Here is a 22,934-nt window from a genome sequence, read left to right as displayed (position 1 = left end):
TTGTTTTTCATTTTAATGATGATTTAAAGGGCCAGTGTGTGTAACAATAAGGGAGATCTATTGGCAGAAATGGAATATCATTTTAATAAATACGTTTTCTTCAGTGTATAATCACCTAATAATAAGAATCGTTATGTTTTCCTTACCTTAGAATGAGCCGTTATGAGCCATATCTACATAAGGGAGCGGGTCCCCTCTCCACGGAGTCCGCCATGCTGCACCGCCATGTTTCTAAAGCAGCCTAGAACGGACGAACCAAACACTGTTAACTTTCCCTGCTTGTGTCGGAGTCGATAACTTTACTCGCTCCCGTCGCCGCCGCCTTCTCTCTCTCGCTTCACCACTCACTTCCCTCGTACACACACACTCATTCGCGTTTTCGCGTCGGCCACAGTAGCTCTCCAACACGCTTGGCACACGGGAGAGGCTTCGGTCGGTTGCGATCTCCTGACCTCACCGCTAGATACCGCCAGATCCGAAACACTGGACCTTTAAATATGCCAAACTGCTTTGATGCATCAGTGTTTAATAGAAGAGAACTTTCTCACAAAATAAACTAGAATGGCATTCGGAGAGCGCAGACCCCCCCACCCTCTCTCAGTTCAGCTTGCACCATCATCCACGTGTGTTTTTGTTTATGTTGAGATCAGCTGTACGTAGCGGAGCATCATAAAACACTTCATTCAAACTGGACAGAAACAAAATAAAACTCACCTGAACCGTCGTCGTTACTCTTTCCAACAATCACCAAGTGGGCTTTGGTCCAACTCAACTATAATTTCATTGAGTTGTGATGTGAAAAAACGTCAGACGAGTAGGCGGTCCTTAATGTAGCCCTGGACGCATTCGCGTACACACTGCTAAAAGAATGTGGCCACATGTGGCCCAGACCACCTCTGAATGTGGTCTGAGAGATCGAATCTCAATGCGTCTTGAGTGTGTTCACACCTGTACTCAGAGCTGTCACTGAGGAAGCATGTTAATACCAGGTCTGAACAGGAAACATTAACGCTACGGTTTGCATTCGTGGTTTGGTTACTTTAAACTTACAGTCCCTTTTAAAGGAAGGACTTTTTCCACTCGCTCAGTAATAACTCTGGCACCTCTCTCTTCATAACCTTACAAACGTACATTTTTCTGTCCATCTCTGTCACTTTCTGTCCCTGTATAAATATCACTCCCGACTCTGCTCTCCCTCCTCTTTATCTCTCTCGGTCTCTTTCCCTGTGTGACATGTCCTGTTAGCATTAGTGAGGCGGCTAGCTGGAAAACCATCTGTTTCGTGTACCTCTTTAGCCCATTATGTGGTTGTCTGACTCGAGCACTCACAAGGTATGTGTGTGTGTGTGTGTGTATGTGTGTGTGTGTGTGTGTGTGTGTGTGTGTGTGTGTGTGTGTGTGTGTGTGTGTGTGTGAGTGTGTGTGAAAGTCTCCAACGTAAAACAGTAAAGTAAAACTGGGGAAGGTATGAAAAATCTGTCCTGATTGCTTCACAAGACAACTGCACGGTGTTGAACAAGGATCTGCTACCAATTCAGTATGTATCTGGCCTGGAGAGTGCGTGTGTGTGTGTGAGTGTGTATCAGAAAAAAAGGTTTGTCTCTGTATAATGGGACAGCGGGATCTTGACAATGTTGATTTGGAAGCCCCGAAGGGTGCCTGCATCAAACACACACACACACACACACACACACACACACACTAGGGGGGAGGCCCTCATCAGAGGAAGGTACGTTGTTTTACCAACACAAATCACATCAAGTGATTAGACACAGCACAGTCACCGTGGAGACAGGTGGGAACGGCAACAGATGATGAAACGGGGCTTCCATCAGGAAATCACACAACACACACACACACACACACACACACACGCACAAATCCCATATGCAAGAATGCAAGCACACAGGCTCTCAATCAAACACACACACACACACGCACACACACGCACACACACACACACACACACACACACACACACACACACACGCGCGCACACAGAGGGACGCCATCAGGAAATCAGCAGCCAATCAGAATAATTTGACTGGGATGATGACAGGTCTGTCCATGGAACAATCTGCAGCCGCTGTCACAGAGAGAGAGCATCGTTATCGCCACACACACACACACACATATATACACGCACACAATCTTTAACCCTGTACTGTACTGTATGACAATAAATGTGTGTATTCAAAAGCATATCACTGTACGGGTGTGTTTCTTGTGTCCAAACTGCTCACTTTCATGCTCAGCAGCGTTTAGCAAGCATGTGGCTGACCGCTCCAGCATGTTCACGAGTCTGCGTATGTCATTTTGCATGTGTAGGTGCTCGGCCGTTCTTCGCGCTGAATACAAATCCAGCGGCAGTGTCAGTCAAACCGGTAGCGTTAGTCTCCCTGGCAATTTCCATGAGATTCGATTTAGAGGGCTAATGTATAATAGGCCCTCGAAGGGAGGTGGGAGAGTATTAATTGAGATGGACTGAGAGAGAGAGAGAGGGAGAGAGACAGAGAGAGAGAGAGAGAGAGAGAGAGGGCGGGAGGAAGAGAGACGGACAGAGAAGAAGTGACAGACAGAGAGACGGGATGTGATGTTACTCTAAGCCGAGAGTGGACTCTAGCGGATATACTGTCACTCTCACACACACACACACACACACACACACACACACACACACGTCCTCTTACTTGATATTTTACTTCACTTGTTTCACACGACCGTGATCAGAGGAAAACGTAGTTTGAACTATTTTGATGTTTAAAGGTTTTATGATTAAGTTTATTGAAACCCTTTAAGGTACATTTTCCTCTCAAATTCATCCCCCTGACCTTACAGCAACCGGACCATAACGGCTTCCTAAAACACAGAAATATGAGTTGAGTTATTATTCAAGAAGTGTCCAAATGAGAGGCATTTTTTAAACATCAGTTAGGTAAAAAAAAAAACGTCAATTGGAACACATTTGTGATGCTTTATTTATACCCAGAGGAAAATGTTATGGAGCTGAGTCGATTAGTCAAACAACAGAAAATTAATCTGGAACTATTGACTATTTAAACAATCTTTTATTTACAGATTTTTTTTTATTTATTTTGATTTTTTTATTGGTGGTGCAAAAACAAAAACAGCAGTGACAAGTAGTACGACAATGATAAGAGCAGGGCAGAAATACCCGAGAAAATAAAATGAAAACAAGGTGGCGCTCAGAGTGAAACACCTTGTTTATCACCAAACAAACCAAATAAAACCAACAGAACAAAAACTAAAAAAGGATGAAATAACAGTCAACATAATTCTAGTAATACCATCTTGAATACATTCAAATTATTATTATTATTATTATTATTATTATTATTATTATTATTATTAATACAAATATTAATAATAATAATAATAATAATAATAAATATGTGGTAATAATAAGGAAGGAATTACAAATAAATAAATAAATGAGTAGTTGGATATTTAGAAGTGTCAGCTATTGTAGTATGGAGGGACCTGGCAGGGCTTGAGAACTGTCTATTAAGGTGTGTGCGTGTGTTTGTGTGTGTGTTTGTTTGTGTGTGGGGGGGGGAGGTTATTATTTTAATAATTGATGATTGTAGATAATTTTTCAAGCAAAAATGATCAGGCTCCACCTTCTCTTCTTTTGGACTGTTGGACAGACGAAACAAGCGACTGATGACGTCCCATTGGGCTTTAGGATATTTTTGATGTGCATTTGTCACTATCTTCTGACATTTTACGGGCCAAACAATTGAGACAATCTTCTTATACAATTAATTTACAATGAATCAATAATGAAACTAATCATTAAGTTGCAGCCTGAAGACCTTCCTCCCCCATACACATGGGAGGTCAGAGTTCAGAGACACAGAGCCACACCTGAGGACGGGGAATAAGGATCTCGCTCCACAACAAAGCAGCAGAGTGGACGATTGTTAACCCTCCTGACACTACGACACCCTGCAGCCATGAAGAACGTCATAACACATAAAGATGCCAAAAGAAATTAAGAAAATAAGATGTAAAAGGTTGTTGTGTAATATCTGCACCAAATATGTGCGTTAAAGTGTCAATCTTCACTTTGTTAGTTCATTAAATGGAAAGGAAATATTGCAGAACTCTATTAAATGTACTAGTTACTCCTCCTCATTTCATAATGAGAGAGAATCCTTCAGATTTTAATATATAAGCACATTTTCCTGATTTTTTTCCCTCTTTCTGTTACTCAAACATGCCAGAGCCGTTGCTATTTTTGCGGGAATCCTAGTGATGGCTTTCAGTTAGTGTGTGTGTATGTGTGTGTGTCTGGTGTGTGTGTGTGTGTGTGTGCGCTTCTGTTGGGTCGAGTCTTCCTACGACCACTTTAATGCACTAAGATGTTGTCAAGCAGGAATGTTATTGATGTTTCTACGGCAACCTAGGGGCTTGAGCGGAGGATTATGTTGGGAGGAGAGGGACAGGAAGACAGAGAGAGAGAGAGGGGAAAAGAGAGCGAGACCAGGAGAAGAAAAAACACAAAATATATTGGAAGTGAGTGGACGGAAAGGAAGAGAGTTTTTTTCACTCCAATATCTCCCTTTTTCAGCAAATGAAAGGTTACTCAGAATATAAGTAGGGATGGGAGAGGGGTGGTGGGTGGATGGATGAAGAGTGTTGCCCCGGAGAAGCTGATGAGGAGAGAGACAGAAAGTTGGTAAACCACAGTAAAACCCTCTGCATCTGTTTAAGATTCAGAAAATATATTAAATGAATTATAAATGTTATGAATAGTCGTTTGTGAAAGGGCAACAGGGGTAAGGTCAATTCCCCCACATTAGAAAAAAAAATCTATTTTCTTAAGTACCTCTAGTGTAATCCAGCCGTGCAGATAGCTTTGGTTTATTTTGCCAAAACAAACCAAATTTAGCTAGATACTACGCAAATATTAAGTGAGTCATTAAGTGGATAATGAAATGTATTTTTTGTCATTTAAGTGAACTGACCCTTTAAAAACCTGCCAGTCCCAAATGATATTGACATGATCTGTTAGTGATGTTGTGTGTCAATCGATTAAAATATTTAATCGCGATTAAAAGGCATAATTGACTCGTGGGTACCCATAGAACCCATTTACATTCACTGATCTGGAGGTCAGAGGTCAAGGGACCCCTTTGAAAATGGCCTTGCCAGTTTTTCCTCACCAAAATTTTGCGTAAGTTTGGAGGGCTATTTAGCCTCCTTCGTGACAAGCTAGTATGACATGGTTGGTACCGATGGATTCATCAGGTTTTTCTAGTTTCAGTTTGAGCCCTCTACAACCTAAAAATCGCAAATTGCATTAATGCGTCCCAGTTAATAGCATTGCCAGCTTGCATTCTGAGAGTTGGACCAAATCCGTTCCTATCCAGAAAGGTTGCTCTTGCCTCGAATTATTTTTCACCACGTTGGAGCCAAAACTAACCTCGACTCAAACCACATATTTTAGAATGTCTTACAAATCATGAAACAACAGTTAAAGTGTATCAGTACTGCGACAATAAGAAAGAATACAAGTTTTTCAAATGATGTGGGTCAAACATGAATGGCGCTCAAAGGCCCACAGCATCACCAATGCTATATAAAAGGGATATAAAATAAGTGAAAATAGCAAAGTGTGATTGGTCAATTGAACAATGACAACATGGAGAGAGAGACAGAGAAACTGAGACAGACAGAGGGAGAGAGAGAGAGAGAGAGAGAGATAAGTCCCAGTTTGAGCATCATTTAGAGTCCAGCTGGCACAAAATAATGTTCTTCACCATACGAACCCTTTTAATTTCCTCTCTCTGTCTCTCACACACACAGACAGAAATACAGACACACTTCTCTCTCTCTCTCTCTCTCTCTCCCTTTCTCTCTCTCTCTCTCTCTCTCTCTCCATCTCCCTCTTGTTCTTCCTCTGCCTGTCCCACATCAATCAAATCTACTCCCAAAATGATCATCTGTTTAAGGCAGATTATCTTAGGGAAAGCCATCTATCGAATTACAATAGCACTACTTTATCCACCTAGCCAGACATCATCCCTGGAGTGTGTGTATTTCTGTGTGTGTGTGTGTGTGTGTGTGTGTGTGCGCGTGCGCAGCCACAGAACAATGTCCAGTGCATTCATTTCGGCGTGCCAACATCCACGTGTACACGTACACACCTCTCACTCTCCTAAAGCGCTTCCGCCAAATCGCTTGCGTGCAGTTTGTTTTTAAGTGTGCATTTGCATAATTGTATGGTATCACTGGACTCTGGTTCAGGTTCATTCCCTTTTCAAATCAACAAATATGTATTTCCCCTCTTAAATCCCCGTGAAACCAGACATGCCATCGCATCTCTCTACATCTGGTATATGAGCAAAGGGATTCCCGAGGGAGGCCTCTGCTGAGCAGGAGGACATTGGCTGGATCGGTTTTAGACTGTTAGTGGAGTTAAATGTGACCTGGTTTTTATCGTGAAATAACTGCATTAAGTGACAAGGGCAAATAATTGCACCTTAGCATGCTGTATCATGAGTGTGGTGATCTTATTTATATTAATAAACACCAGTGTTTCATATTCACACACTGACTTTTGATTGTAAATCTATGTGAGCATCACTAGATCTACAACACACACGCGTCTCACAGCAGTTCTTGAAATAGTCACGATATTTAATCTCTTTGATTACTGTACACTAATTTCCCTTTTTTTCGTGAGTCTCAGCACAACTTTCAACGACGTGTTTTTCGGGCGTTTTCCTATGAATGTCCAGCAACACGTGACGCACGTGTCAACTCCACTCCAGTCTTTTCAAAATAAAATTGCCTAATAGGGATGCACTGATACCACTTTTTTTCAGACCGAGCACAAGTACAAGTACTTACATTTGGGTCATCCCTGATACCGAGTACCGATACGAGTACTTCTCTGTGCCAAAAGACCCTCGTTAACAGCCAGCTGTAGGGTGTGAGCGACACACGGCAGGCTGGGGAGTCCCGCATACGAGGCGGTGCGCAGGTGTCTCGCGGCCGCAAAGTGGTATTGGTGCCGTTTTATCGGAGCCATTTTGCGAGTACGAGAACATGAGTTCAAGTTCAAGTTTAGTTTATTGATCACATACACATTGACATGGCAGTGAGATTCTTTGTTCCTGTTTGTTACTCTCTCATCCCTGTATAATAGACAATCGATCGATCTCTCAATCAATTGAATAACAATAATGAATTAAATACAATCATCCTTATAAACATATAAATATAACAGCAACAAGAGCAAATTGTTCGATAAATATGAGACAATTATAAAATAAATAACAGAGAATATACACAGAGAATATACACCCACCCGCACACAAGTAAGTGTGTGGTGCAATAAGTGCAGTGTAACCAAGGGTGAGGAGGTGGGTACGAATGGATGAATGGATAGAGACAGAGACAGGGCTCTAGTGGGTCAGGGTCAGTTGTGAGACTCAGCTCAGCATCCGGATGGCCTGGGGATAGAAGCTGTTTCTGAGGCGGTTGGTTTTAGCTCTGATGCTGATGTAGCCAGGCTTCCTCTTGGACTGCTTCCTGATGAAGAGGCCGTGGCTCGGGTGACTGGGATCAGCAATGATCTTGTTTGCCTTGGTTACACATCTCTTGGTGTATATGTCCTTCAAGTTAGGCAGCACTCCACCTGTGAGCACAGTGTCGGACCCGATACCCGATACTGGTATCGGTGCATCCCAATTGCCTAAACTAGGTTTATGGTCGTCCTGATGAAGCCGGCGCGAGGTGCGTACGCAGAAAATTACCGCTTTCACATGGTGTGCGAAGGCTCCGCGAAGTTGTCGCGGTGCTCTGTCGTGTACCTCTGAATTTGCTGCTCGCCTTTCATTTCAACATGGACGCCTTTGAGGGAAGACTGGCCGAGCAGGTTGGCCTGTACAGACATCTCTACAACTGTTCATTGAGAGACCACAGGGACACATGACATTAAATACTTAAAGAAAAGACAAAGCTTTTTGCTCTAGGCTGTGAAAGAATCTGAGAGATTGTTTTGTAAAAGTTAAAAAAAAAAGGTCTCATGGAAATGGAGTGGCGACCCGAAGGGGAAGCACCGAGAGACACAAAGTAATTCGGACTTGGTGTTAAGCGACAGCAATAATTACAGTACACAAATGCCAATGTTTGGCGGTACGTACGTTGGTGTTTAGTGTTTACTACTGTTGCCAGGCAGCCTACTTTACTTTCTGGTGCCACTTGTTGACTTCTTGTTTATCCATAGAATATTTTATTTTGTACGCCTCCTGGTGTTCCGGAGCATATTGCAACGAACAACGCACTGAGCATAAACGCCTCTTTGCATACTTGTAGTGCGCGCACCATCTACGGAGGCCCGCTCAACGGTGTCTCGCGTGAGCATAAACAAAGCTTTAGTTAGGTTTAGGAAAAAATCGTCTTGGTTAGGCTTTGGCAACAAACTACTTAGTTAGGTTTAGGAAAAGATTGTGGTTTGGGTTAAAATAACTCCAGAAGTGCTGTGACTTAAGTACGGAAGTTATGTGACAAATAAATCAACTTTGACTTCGTGGTTTCATACGGGACACGAACACCAGGACACGTCTCCGGGGCAAAAGTCCTGTGTTTTCTGACCCACCCGTCCAGCGTGACCTCCTCCTTACATGCCGTTCGCCGCTCTTTATACTTCACAGCTCACAGTTACATGGATCACATATGAACTGATTTTGTGCTGACCATCACAAAAACAAATGTTGAAATTCGTGTCTGTGTACATGAATCAATACATTCAGTTTCGTGACTATTTCACAAACCACTGTGGGACTGAGCTGGTACAGCACACACTCAGTCTATATTACTTCTCTTGTGTATCTTAACCCCATCGGAACTTAACACAATGAATAGTGAAAATTATATATGAATTAATAAACATTTAAAAGAAACCCCTTTGGGCTTCCACCTCTTCTACGTGACTCTGTCCATTTGCAAAGACAATTTGACCAATTTTATAAGTCATCTGATGAATGAGCTTAATAAATCCTCGACAACCACTCCACTACTAATGTGTTTAGTTGAGGACAGCCCCAGTAAAGTCTCTAAGACTATTTCTTTTCCAAGTCAAAACAACCTCCCTATAGTTAGCCCTGAAGCTAATCTAGCCCCACAAAACAAGACGTGTAAACCCGTATTAGTGGTTGTGAGACATTAAGACATGCAGGGGGCTTTTTTTTCTGTTTGGTGTTAACAAGTAGCCCCGCTACATCCCAGAAGACAGAAAGTTATTCTGACTAGTAATTAAAAGAATTTGCACTGCTGTTGCCAACACCACTTAATAAAAAAAAAGCAGGGGAGAAGGAGAGCAGAGTGACTGGAGCGGGCTGAATGTGAGGAAGTGTGTGTGTGTGTGTGTGTGTGTGTGTGTGTGTGTGTATGTGTGTGTGTGTGTGTGTGCTCCTCAGCCGAGGGGCCTTGTGCTGCGGGCACTCTCAGTGAACAATCAAAACAGCTCAATTTAGGCTTTATCTGCAGCTCAAGCATGCATACACACACACACACACACACACATGCACAAATCCGCACGGGGCTGAGACAAGAGGACGGTGAAGTGAGGAAAGCAGGAAGAAAGGAAGAGACAGAGGAACGGACATCAGCGGTGCACTATACGGTGATGATGGCAGCAGTTTGGAAGGTCAGGTAAACTTGGAATTCGATGCACACGGCAACCTGATCAATATCTTCCCCCCCCCCCCCCCCCTCTCTCTCTCTCTCTCTCTCTTTCTGTTTCTTTCTCCCCCGTTCTCCTTCTCCCCCTCTCACCCAGGAATACTAAGACCTGACAGTATTGACTGGTGCCGACCACAAGGCGATCCATAGCAACAAGTCAATCAATTAAGAGCACACATAAGAGCGCACATCAAGGTAAATACGGAGAGAGTGACAATGTGTAATCAACTGTTCACCATAGCTTTTTTTTTTTACTATAAGTCACTCCTGGAAAAAACAAAGTAGAAAAGATTAGAGTAGACCCTTAAGAACAGGACAAGTTAGCTCAAAAACAAAACGAAAGAAACTCCATCAAATCCCACATCAACTACACGTGAGTTAAAACATAGTGATGGGAAATTAAATGCAGATAATTCATCACAGGACTATTTGAATGAGATTGTTCCACTTAGTAATTGCATCCTCCCTTTGTATGTTTCCTTTACTCAATCAAGAACACCAGACAGTTGTTAAGGAGCTGTTCTGTGTGTGTGCTGGAGGTCTTCCTCTACTATGGCAGAGCTGTCAAACTGCAGCCACTGCTCCCACCTTCAGGCCACAGGAGGTACTGCAGGTCAGGGCTCAGAGCAGCACTGTGGCCCTGAAAGGCCCTTCTCTTATTACTACCTCCACAAGGTCTTACAGCCTTTTGTTCGTGCTTTAAGTGCATGATAGAGCGTACCGCTTTACAACGATGCATGTAGTGGGACAACAAATGTCACTGCATCATCCATGAAGTTTCATGGTTTTCAATTATATTTTGTTTTCATTAGTGACCCTTTGACCTTTCATGCAAAAACAGTTGCAAGGGTGGAAACTATATAAATAAATTAATAATAACGATAAGAATTTTTAGGGCTGTCAATCAATTAAAATATGTAATCGCGGTTAATCGCATGTCTGTCCATAGTTAATCACGATTAATTGCAAATTATTCACACATTTTTTTATCTGTTCAAAATGTACCTTAAAGGGAGATTTGTCATGTTTTTAATCCTCTTATCAACATGGGAGTGGGCAAATATGCTGCTTTATGCAAATGTATATATTTAGCTATTATTGGAAATTAATTAACAACACAAAACAATGACAGATATTGTCCAGAAACCCTCACAGGTACTGCATTTAGCATAAAAAATATGCTTAAATCATAACATGGCAAACTGCAGCTCAACAGGTAACAACAGCTGTCAGTGTGTCAGTGTGCTGTCTTGACTATGACTTGCCCCAAACTGCATGTGATTATCATAAAGTGGGCATGTCTGTAAAGGGGAGACTCGTGGGTACCCATAAAACCCATTTACATTCATATATCTGGAGGTCAGAAGTCAAGGGACCCCTTTGAAAATGGCCATGCCAGTTTTTTCTCACCAAAATTTCGTCTAAGTTTGGAGCGTTATTTAACCTCCTTTGTGACAAGCTATAGGATTCATTAGATTCTCTAACAGGTGGCGTTAATGCGTTAAAGAAATTAGTGGTGCTAAAACCAATTTGTGTTATCGCGTTAACTTTGACAGCCTTAATATTTATTTTTACAAAACAGTCACCATATCCTGCCAGTAGTGCATGAGACGGATAATCTGTTGAGCTCTAGAATAAGGAACTTTGCTCCGGCCGGGGGGGCGGTGCTTGGTTTTGGCTCGAGTGTTTTCAACATGGCAGCCGGGGTCACAAACTCTCTTATGTCAAGCTAAACAGTACACTACAATATTCTTAAAACATTTGAGGAAAGAAATAGGCATTACACTAACAGAATCTTGATTCATATTGGATCAGCGCTGCCTATAGTCTGGTTGGATTGAGTGATGGACAGCTGCCCAGAGACTGCTCGGCTCTGATTGGTTGTTTTTGTTCAGGAGCGCGATAGAATCTTGCAAATGCTATTATAAGACACATGATTTTTTTTTTTCACAGATTATCTGTCTGATGCATTAATGTCAGGATATAGTGACAATTCTATAAAAAATAACTATTATTATTTGCTCAAAGTGACCGACTGCAGCTTTAAACAGGCATATTTTAAGGTGGTTATAATAGAAACGCCTTGTAAACAACAGGTAAAGTGACTGATCAGACAGCGGTACTGCGTTCATGTCAGATTTTTTAACAATATTCAACATGTCTTAAAAGGTTTAGTTGTGTTTTTTTTTCTTTTTGGGGCTTTTGCCGTTTTTATTTGTAAGTAGAGACTTGACAAGAAAGAAAGGGAAAGAGGTAGACGGGATGACAGCCGGATTCAAACGGGGGACGCGGCAATTACATAGTACACGCTGGCCACCCGCCCACGCTACTACTTTTACTAAATATTTAAGATGTCAAAGTGTTTTCCAGCAGTTTCAGATTGATGTGCTTTTGTTGATGAACAGTAAGCTGTGTAAAGACTGACACCACGGAACATGCAGCATGAAGCTGAAGGAGGAGAGAGATATTAGACCAAATGCGATATGTACGCAACTGAAAGACAAAACACACACAACACTGACTAAATAAGAGGGAGATAGAAAAGCATAAAGGAAGTGAGATCGGGGAAAAAGACGCACAGACAGACACAATGCTTCAAAAATTGTGTCAATAAACCGAGCTGAACGGTTTGGAGCTAACAATAGTGCCGCTGTGTGTGTGTGTGTGTATGTGTGTGTGTCTGTGTTTGTGTTGGTGTGTGTTCTTGGCTGTGGTCAGGGTTGTTATGGCGATCACAGCACTTCTGGAGGCTCCTGGCCTGTTCCTGTGTGATTGTCCTCAGCAGGAAGTGACATCACCTGTTTGTCCTCGTCCCCCTCCTGACACAGGAAATGGACCAGAGAGGGATATTGGTCTGTCTGTCTGTCTGGTTAGCTGGCTATATGTCCATCTCTGTCTCTGTGCTTCTGTCAGCTGGCAGCGGTGCAGGTGATCAACATCAGATAAGGTGTCCTGAATGTTGTTTAATAAAAAAGGAAATACACAAACTAAGAGTAAAATGAGTCTGAGGCTCAAGCACGTCAGTCCAACGACAGTCCGAGGATGTCACGGGTTCATATTCTTGTGTGTTGCGTATGCAAACAGCTGTATTAAGCCATGGAACATGCTTCTACAGGCTATACACAAACATGCACAGGGTGCTTTCAGAGACGTTCGCGTGGCTTCTTCTTCTATAGTTGTACTGATTTTGTGTACACATTTATGCAATTTTCTGTTTCAAACCCACCTCCCGATAGGAGTTTGGATTGACCAATCAGCTTGATTGACATGTTGACTATATATCATACATTTGTACTAGGGCTGTCAAAGTTAACGGGATAATAACACGTTAACGCAAATTCGTTTTAACGTCACTAACTTCTTTAACGCATTAACGCAACTTGCAATTTTTAGGTTGTAGTGGGCTCAAGATACAGATATCATATGAAACTTAGAAAGCCTAAGGAATCGTTTAGTACCAACCATGTCATACTAGCTTGTCGTGAAGGAGGCCAAATAACACTGTTGAGTTTGCCATGTTATGATCTGAGCATATTTTTCATGTTAAATGCAGTAACTGTGAGGGTTACGGACAATATTTGTTAATATTTTTTGTTGTTAATTGATTTCCAACAATAAATATATACATACATTTGCATAAAGCAGCATATTTATTAGTATTAAATACTTTACTAATCTCCCTTTAAGGTACATTTTGAACAGATAAGAAATGTGATTAATTTGCTGTTTTGGCCAAATCGTTGCTCACCACACACTATAGGGACAATAACTGTTGAACTTAACATAACATGTCATTATGTGTGGGGTCTCTCACATTTTCAAAATCTTTTAAGATTTGAAACATCTTTTAGCGTGGGCCAGCCTTAAGATTTCTTTAGTCGATTAGTCGTCTTTTAGGCTTTTTTTTATGCTGAATGACATTTCCAAGAAACTTATGAGCACATCTCAGGTAAACACCAGATTTAAAGTGGGGCTTCTTTGTGGAGAAACTCAGTTTTGTAAATTAGATCTGTCAATTAAATCAACCGATCGATTGGTCAATTAGTTGAAGTTGAGTGCTGGTCGACTAAGAATTTATGTGAGGACAGCCCTGCTAATTTCATCACCGCAGCTTGTGTCTTTTTTTTAACAGTATTATATGAGAATGTTAATAACACGTCAAGCACCATAGATACCGAGCAAAAATTATTTTTCACATCTGCAGTATACCCACTCTGTGAAGCTGCCCTCTTGTATCTCTGTATGTGTGTGTGTGTGTGTGTGTGTGTGTGTGTGTGTTTGTGCCGAGCTCACCTACTCCTCTCCACAAATGACAGTGCTGTGGCTAACAAGCACTCCGGCCCATTTTGACTGGGCAACAAGGGCTTAATGACAAGTCACATAACAATGGAGAGGAGAAGGGGAGTACAGTGGAGCGCTCCAGCCAAACTATCAGTCTGTCAAACAATGGACCGTCAGCCCTCATCTTCTCTTCTCTCTCTCATTGCGCCACTGATAAACAAATCAAACACACACTCACCTATATGCACGGAACGCTCACATGCACATACAAAAAAACAAACAGGAAAACATGCTCAGGTGTCTGCATTAGCACACACCCCCACACACACACACACACACACACACACACACACAGACAGGCAGTACAACTGGCTGTACAAGCAGGGTTTGATGACAGCCCCCTAACAATAGGGAGCATAGCAGCCTAGCTATCTGCCTGTCACACAATGAAGGGGGTACTGCTGAAGAGGTTGTCACCACCAATACATGTAAACACACACGCACAAACACGCTGGAAAAAAAATCATCACAAAAATAAAAAAACATGAGCTGTGGAGTGTGTGTGCATGCCAGCGGGCACACACACACACACACACACGCACACATAAACGGGGTAATTCAGAGCGCTGCCATTTATGTGAAGAGTGCTCCGTTTTCCAGACTGTGAGTGGAAGTGAATTTGCTTTTTCTGTCGAGTGCAAGTCAGGTTGGATTAAACAACACTTGGCCAGCGCTGATGGGTTATCACTGTGCATCTGTGTGTGCATTTCTGTGTGTGTGTGTGTGTGTGTGTGTGTGTGTGCCTGTACTGTGATGATGCCCGCAGGCTGCCAGTATTTGATGCAGGCACATCTGTAGACAGCCCCCTTCTCCTGTCAGGACCCATCTTCCTCTTTTCTCCTTCTCTCAAGGTGTCCTTTCACTGTTTTCTCGCTCATCATGTTTCACTTTGTTTTCATGTCTTCTCTGTGTGTGTTGCTCACTCGTCTCCTCCCCCGTACCCCGTCCCCCGTCCCCCGTCCACCCGTCCCCCGTCCCCTCTACAACTCTGCTTGTTTGTCGTCCACAGTGGGGCTTAATGAGGCATTTTAGTGTGTGTTTTTTAATCAATAAACAGAGAAAGACACAGAGAGACGGAGACAAAAAGAAAGAGTGGCCTCCGTACTAAGTATGTAACCCCTAACAGCACTTACAAGCCTTTCAGAAGACGTCAACTTCCCCCTGTGCCATAAACTTCTATCAACTCTAATTATTCTTTTCATCTAATATGGATTTACTCCAAACACCGAGAGCTTTGTGGTAACTTGTTACACTTTTCCCCTTATGTTATTATATTATGGGACCGTGGTTCCTCGGGAGCTCTAGGGATGCCTTTTTATTGTGCCGAGCCAATAAAACAAAGACTCCGCTGCAGTGTCGGGTAGTAATTAGCTGCTCTAATGAGGAATTTCATACAGCACAGATATCAATATTGGAACAAAACCAGACTTCTCATTGTTGCTGTCGCTGACAGCCAAAGGGGCTGAATGAGATCACAATGCTATTTGGTGATATTTTTTCAAAGTATAATGACTCTCTGTGTTCAATCAAATTGTTACTGTACATAAAAGCAGTGCTCTCAGTCAGGAAAAATGTAATATTACTAAAAGATCTATTGGTAATGACAGCGTGCAGCCGAGCATGGAGATCAATGCCCCTCCAATCCGAACAATTTAACATGTACAAAGAAACTGCTGTTACATTTCCTTATAGCACTTCCATTGAATGTGTTAATCAGGCATTTGTTCAGCTGCAGTGAGGCTGGTACTATAGTACGCTTCGCACGCACGCACGCACGCACGCACGCACGCACGCACGCACGCACGCACGCACGCACGCACGCACGCACGCACGCACGCACGCACGCACGCACGCACGCACGCACACACACACACACACACACACACACACACACACACACACACACACACACACACACACACACACACACACACACACACACACACACACACACACACACACACACACACACACACACACACACACACTTCACTCTAAAGGATAACACTGGCTTTATTTAATATTTATGGTTTGTTGTCATCAATAAATCCCCCGAAAAGTCAATATATTCTGATATACTGTAACTTCTGATGTAAACTCTGGGTGACATGCGATTATCATGGATACTGTAGTCTGAAACAACTCCTGGACTGCTGGCTGTGGTCGGAGGACGTGGGGGAGACTGTAGCTTTGGTCTCCAGGACCGGAGTCTCTGCTGTACTCTGCTCCTCTGCCTGCTTGCCTTCACTCACACACCGCGCTCGTTCTCGCTCTTTCGCTCCACTCTCACGTGAATGTGTGCACACTACACACTACAGAAGAGTTAGTTTAGCTCTGAGAATATCTAGTGAATGTACAGTGGACGTTTGTGCAGAAATAACTGCTGCAGCTCCTCCAGACCAAGAGAGGTTTCCCGTGTCTTGTGAAGTGACGGGGCTCCGCAGAGAGAAACGTTATCGTCTCCGACCAAAACTCCAGTGTCTCCCCTGTTCCCTCCGGCCGCGGTCGGGAGGCTGAAGCAGGAAAAGCCAACACTAGGATCAGCAGTGATTCATGGAGAGACCTTCGTCTGGTCAGCTAACATTACTGCCAAGCAGCTGAAATATAGAGTGATATTGTGCTTTTAGCTGACGTGTGTCACCTCACTGCTTTGAGTGATGCTCGTTCATGTCTATGTAGAGAGAGCACAAGCGCGAGCAACAGGACGCTGACTTTCATTGACTTAACAGCCACAGGTGCTGTTAACAAGCAACTTCTGATTCTTACAAATAGTCCCTTTAAGGAAAGTGTTAAATGCAATAGGTCCTTTTTTGGGATGTCAAAGTTAAGGCGATAATAATCGTTTTAATGCAACTAATTTATTTAACGTATTAATACAACTTGAGATAAATAGATGCTAATAACGCTCCAAGATTAGTTTAGATGTTGGTAAAGAAAAACTGGCATCGCCATTTTCAAAAGGGGTCCCTTGACCTCTGACCTTTAAGATATGTGGATGTAAATGGGTTCTATGGGTACCCAAGACTCTCCCCTTTACAGACATGCCCACTTTATGATAATCACATGCAGTTTGGGGCCAAGTCATAGTCTGCCATAGTTTGCCATGTTATGAGTTCAGCATATTATTCTATACTTAATGCAGTACCTGTGAGGGTTTCTGGACAATATCTGTCATTGTTTTGTGTTGTTAATTGATTTCCAATAATAAATATATACATACATTTGCATAAAGCAGCACATTTTCCCAGTCTCATGTTGATAAAAGTATTACATACTTGACAAATCTACCTTTAATGTACATTTTGAACAGATAAAAATGGGTGATTAATCTGTGATTAATCACGATTAACTATGGAGAATCGTGCGATTAATTGCAATTAAAATGCCAAATTTGAAGAAATCCCCTCAAGGCAGTCCTGAGAACGGTACAGACGGAAAACCTGAAACATAATGCCACGGCAGTCGCCGGCATGGCGGCATAAAAAAAACTGGTTTACTGGTTTCGCTCAGTCTTTTGTATTTAGATTATTATAAGGCTACTTTTTACATGTGATAGTAAGCAGGTAAGGGTACAACACTTGAAGAATTCAGACACATGAACCAACTTCACTTCATCCACTCAAGGGGTCTCCTAGGTATCTGTTCTATCATCTTCCTCTTTTCCAACACATCAGTTGTTCAGCTAATTCAGTTAAAGAGGAGCTGAGCCTGACACTCAGTGAGCATTACAGACCTGTGAGAGTGTCTTCAATTGGATCGATTTTGAGGGAGCGGCAAAAAACGAGGAGTCCAGTGCGAAGGAAAAGAGGATGAAGAAAAGGACTAAAGCGAAACAGTAAAGTAGAGAAGAGAAGAGTAAGCACTAATGGTGTCTGGATTGCAGTTGGATGGATAGCAAAGGCAAAGAATCAGAACACGGCACTTGATCCCGCAGCACTCTGGTGATTTTAGCCATGTGAACGCTGATGACCTAATGACCCTATACTGTCTGGCTCAGGACAGCAGAGAAGAGGACTGTGTGGGACGGCATCGTAAAATGCTACAGTAGCAAAGCAATGCACTGCGGCAAATGATGTGGACTGTCGCCGATCTGCTTGGACTAACTTGCTTGATAAAAAATATGTTTAAACTTAACTGGAAAGGGAAAATAGTCAAAGTCAGCATGGGAGTTATAGTAAGATCATGAAAGACATTAAATTTGCTTTTCTGTCAGATTCTGTAACAGACGAACTGGGAGGATTTTACCACATCCATCATGTCATATTGAAGATAATAACTTTTTTTCCAATTACAATTTGTGGAAATGGAGTTGTTTTAACAGTTTTTCTAACTTTTATATATTGTTATGATTCAATATATTGCGATACTGTAAGCAAGGCGATATATTTCAATTTTTTTAATCTAATTTTAGGAAAATTGTCATAGTATAAAGAATGAAATAAATTATTGACTGAGTTAATCTTTGCATGTAAACTATTAATTAAAAATCGATAGTGTTTTTGAGAATCGATAAAGAAAACACAAAACATAATATTGCGATATTCGATTTTATTTATATTTTCTGACACCCACATCACACAAAAAAATATATGTTACAAAAGAAAACACCGGTCAACAACAGTCTCCTGGTTAAAATCCGGTGTTTGTTGGGGCCAATCCACCTCCCCTCCCACCCACCATAAGAGGCCTTTCTTTGCATTTTATACAACGTCACTAACTCTTATAGCATTTCTTCGCGGATGCGTTTACATTGCCGTCAGTACAGGACACATGAAGAAAAGACAAAAGACACGCGGAAATCTCGGATTAAATGCCTTGCTTTATTTTGGCATTTTTATGCCTTTTCGTGTGAACGGGCTGATCACCCTGTTACAGAGCTGCCATAATGTGAGTGCTGCTGTACATGTCTATGTTTAGGATGTCCAACATGCATCCAACACTACCCTGAGTTAAGATATGCAGTGCTCTGAATACACATTAAAATGCAAACCTGTATGTATCTACTTTACGTAGACTTTGTGGGGTTGGAGCTTGCAAGTACTCATAGAGTGTGTGCATGCGAGTACTGGGTTTGTTTATGTGTTCCATGGTAGTGCACCGATGTGTGTTTGTGTATGTGTGAGTCTGTCTGTGTCCCAGTGAGTATAATGGTCCCTGGAGGCAGGCCAGCGTCCATCAGCAGACAGCAGGCATTAGTGCTCTGCCCGAGTATCGATGGACCACCGGTGCTTGACAGCAGGCCCCTCCCTACGGTCACAGGACAGGATGGGTATATGTATGGCTGTGTGTGTATGTGTGTATGTGTAATAGACAGAGTGTTTCTAATACATACGCATATACACACACAGAAGTAGAGGCAGATGTCTGTGTGTGTTTGAGAGACAGAGATGTTTGCGTATGACCCCTGACCCCAGGCTATGTGTCACAGCTCGGTGTGTGCCTATGTGTGTGCGTGTGTGTGTGGATGCCGCCCGGCTGTCATCGATCTCACACACACCAGGCCAGCACTTAACACTTGGACTGTAGCGACTAATACACTCACACCCTCTATTACTGCCCCACTGGAGGCACAGCATGTGTGTATGTGTGTGTGTGTGTGTGTGTGTGTGTGTATGTGTGTGTGTGTGTGTGTGTGTGTGTGTGTGCATGGCCTACTGCCAAACGCATGCTGCTGCTGTTCAATGGCAGCACAATAGATTACACATATAACAGTGTAATGATATATCTCTATTAGACATTCTCCTCTCCTCTGTCCTCCCCTCTCTCCTCTTCTCTCCAAGCCCGTCCATGTTCAACCTAGTCTCACGGGAAGGCATGTAAACAGCACGACATCACACGGACATCAGCGTGGCATGAGGACGCATTTTAGGCTTTTTGTGTGTCATTGGTACGCCATGAAACAAAACTACGGCAATGTCTGCAGTTAGATTGAGGCAACAAAACCAATCACTTAGGTTTAGGCAACAAAACCAATCACTTAGGTTTAGGTCAAACAAAACCACTCAGTTAGGTTTAGGAAAAAATGGCATGTTTGGGCTTAAAATAAGTTCGTAAACTAAGTAAAAAATATGTTCAAAAACAACGTAACATAAGTACAGAAAACACGTCACACATGAAGCATGTGACAAACGCAATGCAACGCAACGCAACGCAACGCAACGCAACGCAACGCAACGCAAAATCCGTCATCCGATAAAAAATGTTAACGTACATAAACTTTGCACACGGAGTCCGATGCGTTTTATTATTCTATTCGTTGCGTAAATTCGCAATACAAGACAAAACTGAATTAATTATGTGGGTGCGATGGATAGCGCTAGTCCCAAATGGGGCTAAACTTTTGGAATGTTACATCCTTTGTTTTGCGATCATCCCCGATTCCAAGCTGTTCTGCGATCAGCTGCCACAATCTATATTTAAATTCCGCATCTCTGTATTCTTTTATTTCTTTATGGTAAAGTTCTTTGTGCTGGGAGAAGGAGTGAATGTTTATCTTGCCATTTTGGATGATGACGTTTGCACGGACGGTGGCTCCGAGTGGTCAAACAACTCTCTTTTGCCTTTTGACGGATGCGAAAAAATGCTGAAAATCGAACCTGTTCCAAAAACTTTAATGCGGCAAAACATAAGAAAGGCATTGCACGGTAAATGCCTTGCGTATAATCATGGTGTCTTTTTTTTGTGCAAATGGGCTGTCATGTCTTACTTTGTTGTGCATGTATGGAGGACGGGATCATCATTACAACTGGACTTTTTGTGTTATTGACTTTTTTGCACTTATTTACTTTAAATAAATACAGAAAAGCCCAGAAATAAATATAAAAAAGCATGAGCATGAATTAATAAATTCAAGTTTTTATCTTCTAAACTTTAATTAAAAAAACTCACGGACACAAGGCTGTATATGTCTGAGCTCAGTAACAGCTTCCATTTTCTATAGTGTTTTCTACCGATGTGTTTTAGACAAAAACAGATTACGTGAGAGTGAACACTTTGGAGAACAGTGGATCAAACGAAACACTTTCAAACAGCAACGCAGGGTGTGTGGGTCGCCGGGCTGTTAAGAAGCCTGGGTCACATCAGCACTAAGAAAACATACAGTAAGTGGAACATTCATAACAGCGTAATAGTTGTTTTGATCGTCTGAGTGGTCAGGAGTTGGCGAGGCTCATGGGTGTTATGGTAGATATCATGGAAATGCATGTGTTTGACAGTAAAGGAAGACGAGGCAATCTGTTTATAGAGTTTATCTACCAGTAGAATAAGCAACTCTTAAAAGATTACAAGCAATATTACAAGAAACTAATAACTGTATAAGGGTTGCTCACTCTGGAGACAGTGGAGGTGGAGGGATATGATTAACTAGGGATGTCCAATGCTTTGTTGATGGATAGTTAAAGGACCGATGTGTAACAATTAGGAAGATCTTTTTGCAGAAATGGAATAAAATATTAATAAAGTTTTTTTTCTTTAGTGTATAATCACCTGAAAATGAGAATCGTTGTGTTTTTGGTACCTTAGAATGAGAAGTTTATATCTACATAGCGTGCGGGTCCTCTCCACGAAGTCCGCCATGTCTCTAGAGTAGCCCAGAATGACTTTGGTCGCAGTTACTCGCGTTGCGCGTTACTCGCTGCCGTTGCCGCCACTCTCTCTCTCTTGCTTCACCACTCACTTCCCTCGTACACACACACACGCACACACACTCTAAGCGCTGGCTCTAGATAGCATCGGCCACCGTAGAAATCCTACAAGCTTGGCACAAGGGAAAGGCTTCAGTTGGTTGCAATCTCAACCTCACCGTTAGATACCGCCAGATCCTACACACTGTTCCTTTAAGATAGAAACACAAACTGCATGAAATTATTTGATTTGATTTGATTTGATTATTTATTCTATAAAATATAAATAAATCAAGATACAATATAGAGTAAGCTACTAATCCTACGAAGCAGGATTTGGGGTTAGCAAGGTAACTTCAGGTTTAACCCCTTCAGGGTTTTCAGTCCTACGACGGTGCTTCACTTCTTACCGGGGGAGATCGCCATGGTAACTTATGCTGAACAGCTAACCTGCTCTGGGGGTTGAGTATAAAAGCACCACCTACTGACCTAATCAGAGCTCGGTGTGCGGATCGTATGATAATATTACACAAACACGAAGAAGTTACAGTTATAATCCAGGCTAAAAGCAACACAGATTAAACTGACAAATGCAGGAAGGACAGCTGGCAAAAAAAATTGCAGACTATGTGAAACGGAGGAGCAAATCAAAAATAAATTAATAAATACGGCGTAGTTGTGCATTTACAGTCACGCAGACTGTTTGCATTGCCTTGCGTTACTGGGCTACCGGTACTTTTATATACGCTGTTGGTGATTATAAGATATGAAAGTAGGTTTTTAGAGTTAGTTAAGCCAGATAATGAGAAGATATGTTGAACTCACTTCATAGTACAGGCCTCTGGAAGGGGTCCCATGGGAACAGATTCATGGGTTTCAATATCAAACTCCTCGCTGTCACCGGGGTTAAGGGACCTTTCGTTATACAGCCTACTCAACAGGGTTTATATGCGGCACAAAGAGCTGACTCTCTGTGGTGATGTTGCCCGTCACTGTGCATGCATGGATGGAAACAGTCCACTAAGCATGCTGTCAAGACACACATGTTAGTGTGCATGTGTGTGGTGCACATTGCTCCAGTGCACCAGCAATGTGTAAGTAAAGCGATGTCTATATGCCACTGGGTCCCAGGGGCAGTTACCCACCTGTCACACACACACACACACACACACACACACACACACACACACACACACACACACACACACACACACACACACACACACACACACACACACACACACACACACCAAC

At 42.4% G+C, this 22,934-nt stretch overlaps 1 protein-coding gene and 2 long non-coding RNA genes across 6 annotated transcripts in view; 1 reads left to right on the top strand and 2 right to left on the bottom strand.

Moving 5' to 3' along the window:
- Positions 1 to 3,642, top strand: part of LOC119495317 — a 21,088-nt gene extending 17,446 nt beyond the window's left edge. Inside the window, exon 3 of one of the 2 annotated variants that reach the window (XR_005208438.1) lies at positions 2,490 to 3,642. This is a non-coding gene — a long non-coding RNA (uncharacterized LOC119495317). The remainder of the gene's footprint in view (positions 1 to 2,489) is intronic. The other variant, XR_005208439.1, reaches the window with a different exon arrangement.
- Positions 1 to 22,934, bottom strand: part of camkmt (calmodulin-lysine N-methyltransferase) — a 173,207-nt gene that overhangs the window by 124,283 nt on the left and 25,990 nt on the right. The gene's annotated exons all lie outside the window — the stretch shown is intronic.
- Positions 198 to 22,934, bottom strand: LOC119495318. The gene is made up of 3 exons (XR_005208440.1): positions 21,708 to 22,934; positions 16,202 to 16,203; positions 198 to 322 (listed from the first exon to the last, which is right to left on the bottom strand). It is a non-coding gene; the product is annotated as an uncharacterized LOC119495318 (long non-coding RNA).

Source organism: Sebastes umbrosus, chromosome 10 (genome assembly GCF_015220745.1).
Source record: "Sebastes umbrosus isolate fSebUmb1 chromosome 10, fSebUmb1.pri, whole genome shotgun sequence".
Classification (NCBI taxonomy): Eukaryota; Metazoa; Chordata; class Actinopteri; order Perciformes; family Sebastidae; genus Sebastes; species Sebastes umbrosus.
The sequence above is the reverse complement of the archived record's forward strand: the minus strand, read 5'-3'. Positions and strand labels throughout refer to the sequence as shown.